General features: G+C 48.4%; 1 long non-coding RNA gene across 1 annotated transcript; it reads right to left on the bottom strand.

Moving 5' to 3' along the window:
• Positions 1-4848: 4848 nt before the first annotated feature.
• On the bottom strand, positions 4849-8524 carry LOC130283492 (uncharacterized). Its single transcript, XR_008846717.1, has 2 exons — positions 8424-8524; positions 4849-4978 (listed from the first exon to the last, which is right to left on the bottom strand). It is a non-coding gene; the product is annotated as an uncharacterized LOC130283492 (long non-coding RNA).
• Positions 8525-8526: the final 2 nt, after the last annotated feature.

Genomic DNA, 8526 nt, shown 5'->3' with positions numbered 1-8526 from the left:
TAGAACCCAGATCCCCAGATCTCCAGTTGTTGCAAAACTAAAACTCCCAGCATGCCCGGACAGCCGTTGGCTGTCCGGGCATGCTGGGAGTTGTAGTTTTGCAACAGCTGGAGGCCCACAGTTTGGAAATCACTGATTTAGTTAATCCTTTGTGACCAAAACACAACAGCAGTGCGTTACAATGTATCAGAACAGGTGAAATGAATAATGTTGGAATCACTGTGCTGATACATTGTAACAAAGCCTAAGGCCGCGTTCACACTTTTAAATTCTGACGCCATTGCTGTCATGGGATTCCCCTGCACAGCGCACACTACGGAATTTGTATGGAAATTCCGTATCTTGCTCATTCTTTTGTCAGAATTAGAGATGAGCGAACTTACAGTAAATTCGATTCGTCACGAACTTCTCGGCTCGGCGGTTGCTGACATTTCCTGCATAAATTAGTTCAGCTTTCCGGTGCGCCTGTGGGCTGGAAAAGGTGGATAAAGTCCTAGGAGACTCTTTCCTAGGACTGTATCCACCTTTTCCAGCCCACCGGAGCACCGGAAAGCTGAACTAATTTATGCAGGAAATGTCAGCAACCGCCGAGCCGAGAAGTTCGTGACGAATCGAATTTACTGTAAGTTCGCTCATCTCTAGTCAGAATACATTGCCGTCTATGGGGACATTCCCAGTGCCGATGCCGGCTGCCCTCAGAATCCCTGAACCACCTGGCCTAAGGAACTGGGCTGCATAGGCTTCTATTCATTGATAGCAAACGGAGATCTCTTCCGGTGGGAACGAAATGAAACAAGTGGAAAACAAATAGATTTGTAAATTACTTATTTTTCCAAAAATTAAACCTTCCAGTACTTATCAGATGCTGTATGCTGCACAGGAAGTTGTGTAGCTCTTTTCAGTCTGATCACAGTGCTCTTTGCTGCCACCTCTGTCCATGTTAGGAACTGTCCAGATTAAAAGCAAATACCCATAGTAAACCTCTCCTGCTCTGGACAGTTTCTGACATGGACAGAGGTGTCAGCAGAGAGCACTGTGGTCAGATGGGAAAGAACTTCACAACTTTCTGTCGAGTATACAGCAGCTGATAAGTAATGGAAGGATTAAGATTTTAAAATAGAAGTCATTTACACATATGTTTGACTTTTTGGCACCAGTTGATTTGATAACATTTCTTTTCCACTAGGTGTCTTAAAGTGATACCCAGAAAAAAAAAATACATATATATTTATATATATATATTTCTTTTTCAGATCAACTGGTACGAGAAAATAAAAAAAAAATTGTACATTACTTCTACTTAAAAATCTTAATCCTTCCAGTACTTATCAGCTGCTGCATGCTCTACAGGAAGTTGTGTAGTTCTTTCCAGTGTGACCACAGTGCTCTCTGCTGCCACCTCTGTCTGTTTCAGGAACTGTCCAGAGTGGGAGAGGTTTTCTATGGGGATTTGTTTCTGCTTTGGACAGTTCCTGACACCGTCAGAAGTGGCAGCAGAGAGCACTGTGGTCAGACGGGAAAGAATTACACAACTTATTGTGGAGCATACAGCAGCTGATAAGTACTGGAAGGGTTATGATTTCTATATAGAAGTCATTTAGAATTCTGTTGAACTTCCTGGCACCAGGTCATGTTTTCAGGATGAACACTCGGAATCCTCCGTCTGCCCTTAGACCCTGGCCGACCCTGGCATGGGAAGGTTTGCAGGAGAAGTTTAATTGAATGGGACTTTTGGTGAATCTGTATCCTGATCGCTCCGGCAGTGGACGAGTCTCAGGCTACAAAGTTGGCAGGAGATATATCCTGCTGCTGGACCAACATCGGAGTTCCCCTTTAAGCCTCCGGTAAATGATGCCATGTGCCCGTCCAACCTGAAAGGCGGCATTGTCACTTAGATGGGTGGAGTGATGTGAATTTAATGAAAGCCGCTCGGGTATTCCACTTTCATCATAAGATAAATCACTTACTAATATAGTGTTATCACCACTTGTACTGGCTTCAGCATGGTGCTGCTGGAATTATCCCAAAAGGAAGTTGCGTAGTCCTCTTATATGTACAGTATGGTATTGTCTCAGCAGCTCCCTGGCTCTGGGATCACTAGTATAGGATGGATAAAGAAGCTAAAGTGTAAGGCCTGGGTAACATGGCAACTTTGGATACAGGTCACTGAGCCAATGAGAGCAGCCTGTTACCACACAGCCAATCACAGAGCAGCCTGTCACCATACAGCCAGTCACTGAGCAGCTTCACTGAACAGCCAATCACAGAGCATCCTGTCACCAGCCAATCACTGAGTTGCTTCACTGAACAGCCAATCACTGAGCAGCTTCACTGAACAGACAATCGCTGAGCAACTTGTCACAATACAACCAATCACTGAGCAGCCTGTCACCGCACAACCAATCACTGAGCAGCCTGTCACCACACAGCCAATTACCGAGCACCTGTCTCCACACAGCCAATCACTGAGCAGCTTGTCACCAAACAGCCAATCACAGAGAAGCTTGTCACCACACAGCCAATCACAGAGAAGTTTGTCACCACACAGCCAATCACTGAGCACCTGTCTCCACACAGCCAATCACTGAGCAGCTTGTCACCACACAGCCAATTACCGAGCACCTGTCTCCACACAGCCAATCACTGAGCAGCCTGTCACCACACAGCCAATCACTGAGTACCTGTCACCACACAGCCGATCACTGAGCAGCCTGTCACCACACAGCCAATCACTGAGTACCTGTCACCACACAGCCAATCACTGAGCACCTGTCACTACACAGCCAATCACTGAGCAGCCTGTCACCACACAGCCAATCACTGAGTACCTGTCACCACACAGCCGATCACTGAGCAGCCTGTCACCACACAGCCGATCACTGAGTACCTGTCACCACACAGCCAATCACTGAGTACCTGTCACCACACAGCCGATCACTGAGCAGCTTGTCACCACACAGCCGATCACTGAGCAGCCTGTCACCACACAGCCGATCACTGAGCAGCTTGTCACCACACAGCCGATCACTGAGTACCTGTCACCACACAGCCAATCACTGAGTACCTGTCACCACACAGCCAATCACAGAGACGCTTGTCACCACACAGCCAATCACTGAGCAGCCTGTCACCACAGCCAATCACTGAGCACCTGTCACCACACAGCAAATCACAGAGCACCTGTCACCACACAGCCAATCACTGAGCAGCCTGTCACCACACAGCCAATCACTGAGCACCTGTCATCACACAGCCAATCATAGAGCAGCCTGTCACCACACAGCCAATCACATAGCACCTGTCACCACACAGCCAATCACTGAGCACCTGTCACCACACAGCCAATCACTGAGCACCTGTCACCACACAGCCAATCACAGAGCAGCTTGTCACCACACAGCCAATCACAGAGCATCTTGTCAATTTATGCAGGAAAAGTCATCAACTGCCGAGCCGAGAAGTTCGTGACGAATCGAATTTACTGTAAGTTCGCTCATCTCTAGTCAGAATACATTGCCGTCTATGGGGACATTCCCAGTGCCGATGCCGGCCACCCTCAGAATCCCTGAACCACCTGGCCTAAGGAACTGGGCTGCATAGGCTTCTATTCATTGATAGCAAACGGAGATCTCTTCCGGTGGGAACGAAATGAAACAAGTGGAAAACAAATAGATTTGTAAATTACTTCTTTTTCCAAAAATTAAACCTTCCAGTACTTATCAGATGCTGTATGCTGCACAGGAAGTTGTGTAGCTCTATTCAGTCTGATCACAGTGCTCTTTGCTGCCACCTCTGTCCATGTTAGGAACTGTCCAGATTAAAAGCAAATACCCATAGTAAACCTCTCCTGCTCTGGACAGTTCCTGACATGGACAGCGGTGTCAGCAGAGAGCACTGTGGTCAGATGGGAAAGAACTTCACAACTTTCTGTCGAGTATACAGCAGCTGATAAGTAATGGAAGGATTAAGATTTTAAAATAGAAGTCATTTACACATATGTTTGACTTTTTGGCACCAGTTGATTTGATAACATTTCTTTTCCACCAGAGTACCCCTTTAAGACTAGGTGTCTTAAAGTGGTACCCAGAAAAAAAAAATACATATATATTTATATATATATATATTTCTTTTTCAGATCAACTGGTACGAGAAAATAAAAAAAAATTGTACATTACTTCTACTTAAAAATCTTAATCCTTCCAGTACTTATCAGCTGCTGCATGCTCTACAGGAAGTTGTGTAGTTCTTTCCAGTGTGACCACAGTGCTCTCTGCTGCCACCTCTGTCTGTTTCAGGAACTGTCCAGAGTGGGAGAGGTTTTCTATGGGGATTTGTTTCTGCTTTGGACAGTTCCTGACACCGTCAGAAGTGGCAGCAGAGAGCACTGTGGTCAGACGGGAAAGAATTACACAACTTATTGTGGAGCATACAGCAGCTGATAAGTACTGGAAGGGTTATGATTTCTATATAGAAGTCATTTAGAATTCTGTTGAACTTCCTGGCACCAGGTCATGTTTTCAGGATGAACACTCGGAATCCTCCGTCTGCCCTTAGACCCTGGCCGACCCTGGCATGGGAAGGTTTGCAGGAGAAGTTTAATTGAATGGGACTTTTGGTGAATCTGTATCCTGATCGCTCCGGCAGTGGACGAGTCTCAGGCTACAAAGTTGCCAGGAGATATATCCTGCTGCTGGACCAACATCGGAGTTCCCCTTTAAGCCTCCGGTAAATGATGCCATGTGCCCGTCCAACCTGAAAGGCGGCATTGTCACTTAGATGGGTGGAGTGATGTGAATTTAATGAAAGCCGCTCGGGTATTCCACTTTCACCATAAGATAAATCACTTACTAATATAGTGTTATCACCACTTGTACTGGCTTCAGCATGGTGCTGCTGGAATTATCCCAAAAGGAAGTTGCGTAGTCCTCTTATATGTACAGTATGGTATTGTCTCAGCAGCTCCCTGGCTCTGGGATCACTAGTATAGGATGGATAAAGAAGCTAAAGTGTAAGGCCTGGGTAACATGGCAACTTTGGATACAGGTCACTGAGCCAATGAGAGCAGCCTGTTACCACACAGCCAATCACAGAGCAGCCTGTCACCATACAGCCAGTCACTGAGCAGCTTCACTGAACAGCCAATCACAGAGCATCCTGTCACCAGCCAATCACTGAGTTGCTTCACTGAACAGCCAATCACTGAGCAGCTTCACTGAACAGACAATCGCTGAGCAACTTGTCACAATACAACCAATCACTGAGCAGCCTGTCACCGCACAACCAATCACTGAGCAGCCTGTCACCACACAGCCAATTACCGAGCACCTGTCTCCACACAGCCAATCACTGAGCAGCTTGTCACCAAACAGCCAATCACAGAGAAGCTTGTCACCACACAGCCAATCACAGAGAAGTTTGTCACCACACAGCCAATCACTGAGCACCTGTCTCCACACAGCCAATCACTGAGCAGCTTGTCACCACACAGCCAATTACCGAGCACCTGTCTCCACACAGCCAATCACTGAGCAGCCTGTCACCACACAGCCAATCACTGAGTACCTGTCACCACACAGCCGATCACTGAGCAGCCTGTCACCACACAGCCAATCACATAGCACCTGTCACCACACAGCCAATCACTGAGCACCTGTCACCACACAGCCAATCACAGAGACGCTTGTCACCACACAGCCAATCACTGAGCAGCCTGTCACCACAGCCAATCACTGAGCACCTGTCACCACACAGCAAATCACAGAGCACCTGTCACCACACAGCCAATCACTGAGCAGCCTGTCACCACACAGCAAATCACTGAGCACCTGTCATCACACAGCCAATCATAGAGCAGCCTGTCACCACACAGCCAATCACATAGCACCTGTCACCACACAGCCAATCACTGAGCACCTGTCACCACACAGCCAATCACAGAGCAGCCTGTCACCACACAGCCAATCACTGAGCACCTGTCACCACACAGCCAATCACAGAGCAGCTTGTCACCACACAGCCAATCACAGAGCATCTTGTCACCACACAATCACTGAGCAGCCTGTCACCACACAGCAAATCACTGAGCACCTGTCACCACACAGCCAATCACTGAGTAGCTGTCACCACACAGCCAATCACTGAGCACCTGTCACCACACAGCCAATCACAGAGCATCTTGTCACCACACAATCACTGAGCAGCCTGTCACCACACAGCAAATCACTGAGCACCTGTCACCACACAGCCAATCACTGAGCACCTGTCACCACACAGCCAATCACTGAGCACCTGTCACCACACAGCCAATCACTGAGCACCTGTCACCACACAATCACTGAGCAGCCTGTCACCACAGCCAATCACATAGCACCTGTCACCACACAGCCAATCACTGAGCACCTGTCACCACACAGCCAATCACTGAGCACCTGTCACCACACAATCACTGAGCAGCCTGTCACCACAGCCAATCACATAGCACCTGTCACCACACAGCCAATCACTGAGCACATGTCACCACACAGCCAATCACAGAGCAGCCTGTCACCACACAGCCAATCACTGAGCACCTGTCACCACACAGCCAATCACAGAGCATCTTGTCACCACACAATCACTGAGCAGCCTGTCACCACACAGCAAATCACTGAGCACCTGTCACCACACAGCCAATCACTGAGCAGCCTGTCACCACACAGCCAATCACTGAGCACATGTCACCACACAGCCAATCACTGAGCACCTGTCACCACACAGCCAATCACAGAGCAGCTTGTCACCACACAGCCAATCACAGAGCATCTTGTCACCACACAATCACTGAGCAGCCTGTCACCACACAGCAAATCACTGAGCACCTGTCACCACACAGCCAATCACTGAGTAGCTGTCACCACACAGCCAATCACTGAGCACCTGTCACCACACAGCCAATCACAGAGCATCTTGTCACCACACAATCACTGAGCAGCCTGTCACCACACAGCCAATCACTGAGCACCTGTCACCACACAGCCAATCACAGAGCATCTTGTCACCACACAATCACTGAGCAGCTTGTCACCACACAGCAAATCACTGAGCACCTGTCACCACACAGCCAATCACTGAGCACCTGTCACCACACAGCCAATCACTGAGCACCTGTCACCACACAGCCAATCACTGAGCACCTGTCACCACACAATCACTGAGCACCTGTCACCACAGCCAATCACATAGCACCTGTCACCACACAGCCAATCACTGAGCACCTGTCACCACACAGCCAATCACTGAGCACCTGTCACCACACAATCACTGAGCAGCCTGTCACCACAGCCAATCACATAGCACCTGTCACCACACAGCCAATCACTGAGCACATGTCACCACACAGCCAATCACTGAGCACCTGTCACCACACAATCACAGAGCAGCCTGTCACCACACAGCCAATCACTGAGCACCTGTCACCACACAGCCAATCACAGAGCATCTTGTCACCACACAATCACTGAGCAGCCTGTCACCACACAGCAAATCACTGAGCACCTGTCACCACACAGCCAATCACTGAGCACCTGTCACCACACAGCCAATCACAGAGCATCTTGTCACCACACAATCACTGAGCACATGTCACCACACAGCAAATCACTGAGCACCTGTCACCACACAGCCAATCACTGAGCAGCCTGTCACCACACAGCCAATCACTGAGCACATGTCACCACACAGCCAATCACTGAGCACATGTCACCACACAGCCAATCACAGAGCAGCCTGTCACCACACAGCCAATCACTGAGCAGCTTTAATTTTACATGGTTCAGAAAGTGAAAGCTGAGCTATAATTGGTTGCTATGGCCCTCCAGATGTTGCCGTTGACTGTCTGGGAATGTTGGGAGTGTAAGTTTTACAACATCTGGAGGGCCACACTTTGAGACCACTGATCTATGGGTTTCCTACTGCCTTCGCTGTTTACGTGAGATCCATCTTTATTAACAGGGATGCGACAGAAACTGCGACATTTCACAACATTCTTATGATAAATCCCTGATGAAACCCTCCGCCAAAGGAAAAGGCGTCCAAATAAAATGGCGCTCAACTTGTCAAAACCTGTGCAGAGGAAAAGTGGCGCAGTTGTCCATAGCAACCAATCAGATTATTGCTTTTATTTTTCAGAGGCCTCTAAAAATAGAAGAAACAATCTGGTTGCTATGGCAACAAGGCCGGTGTTACCTCATAGCTATGGTAGTGGTCTCAAAGTGTGGCCCTCCAGATGTTGTCATTGGCTGACCGGGAATGCTGGAAGTAGTAATAGAAGAAGCGATCTGATTGGTTGCTATGGGCAACTGCACCACTTCTCCTCTGCACTGGTTCCGCAAAATCCCAAACTGCGACAACACCCGCATGAAACCTTCCTAATCCTCCAATAATACCCGAGGATTCGGCGCCGCAGAGGTTAACACAGGGGAGGGGGAGGAGTTATAATCTCCCGGCAGCTCAGGGGTTAAGGTTTCACATCACATGACCCGCAAACAA

Source organism: Hyla sarda, chromosome 7 (genome assembly GCF_029499605.1).
Source record: "Hyla sarda isolate aHylSar1 chromosome 7, aHylSar1.hap1, whole genome shotgun sequence".
In the NCBI taxonomy this organism is placed as follows: Eukaryota; Metazoa; Chordata; class Amphibia; order Anura; family Hylidae; genus Hyla; species Hyla sarda.
This window is presented reverse-complemented; position numbering and strand designations above follow the sequence as displayed.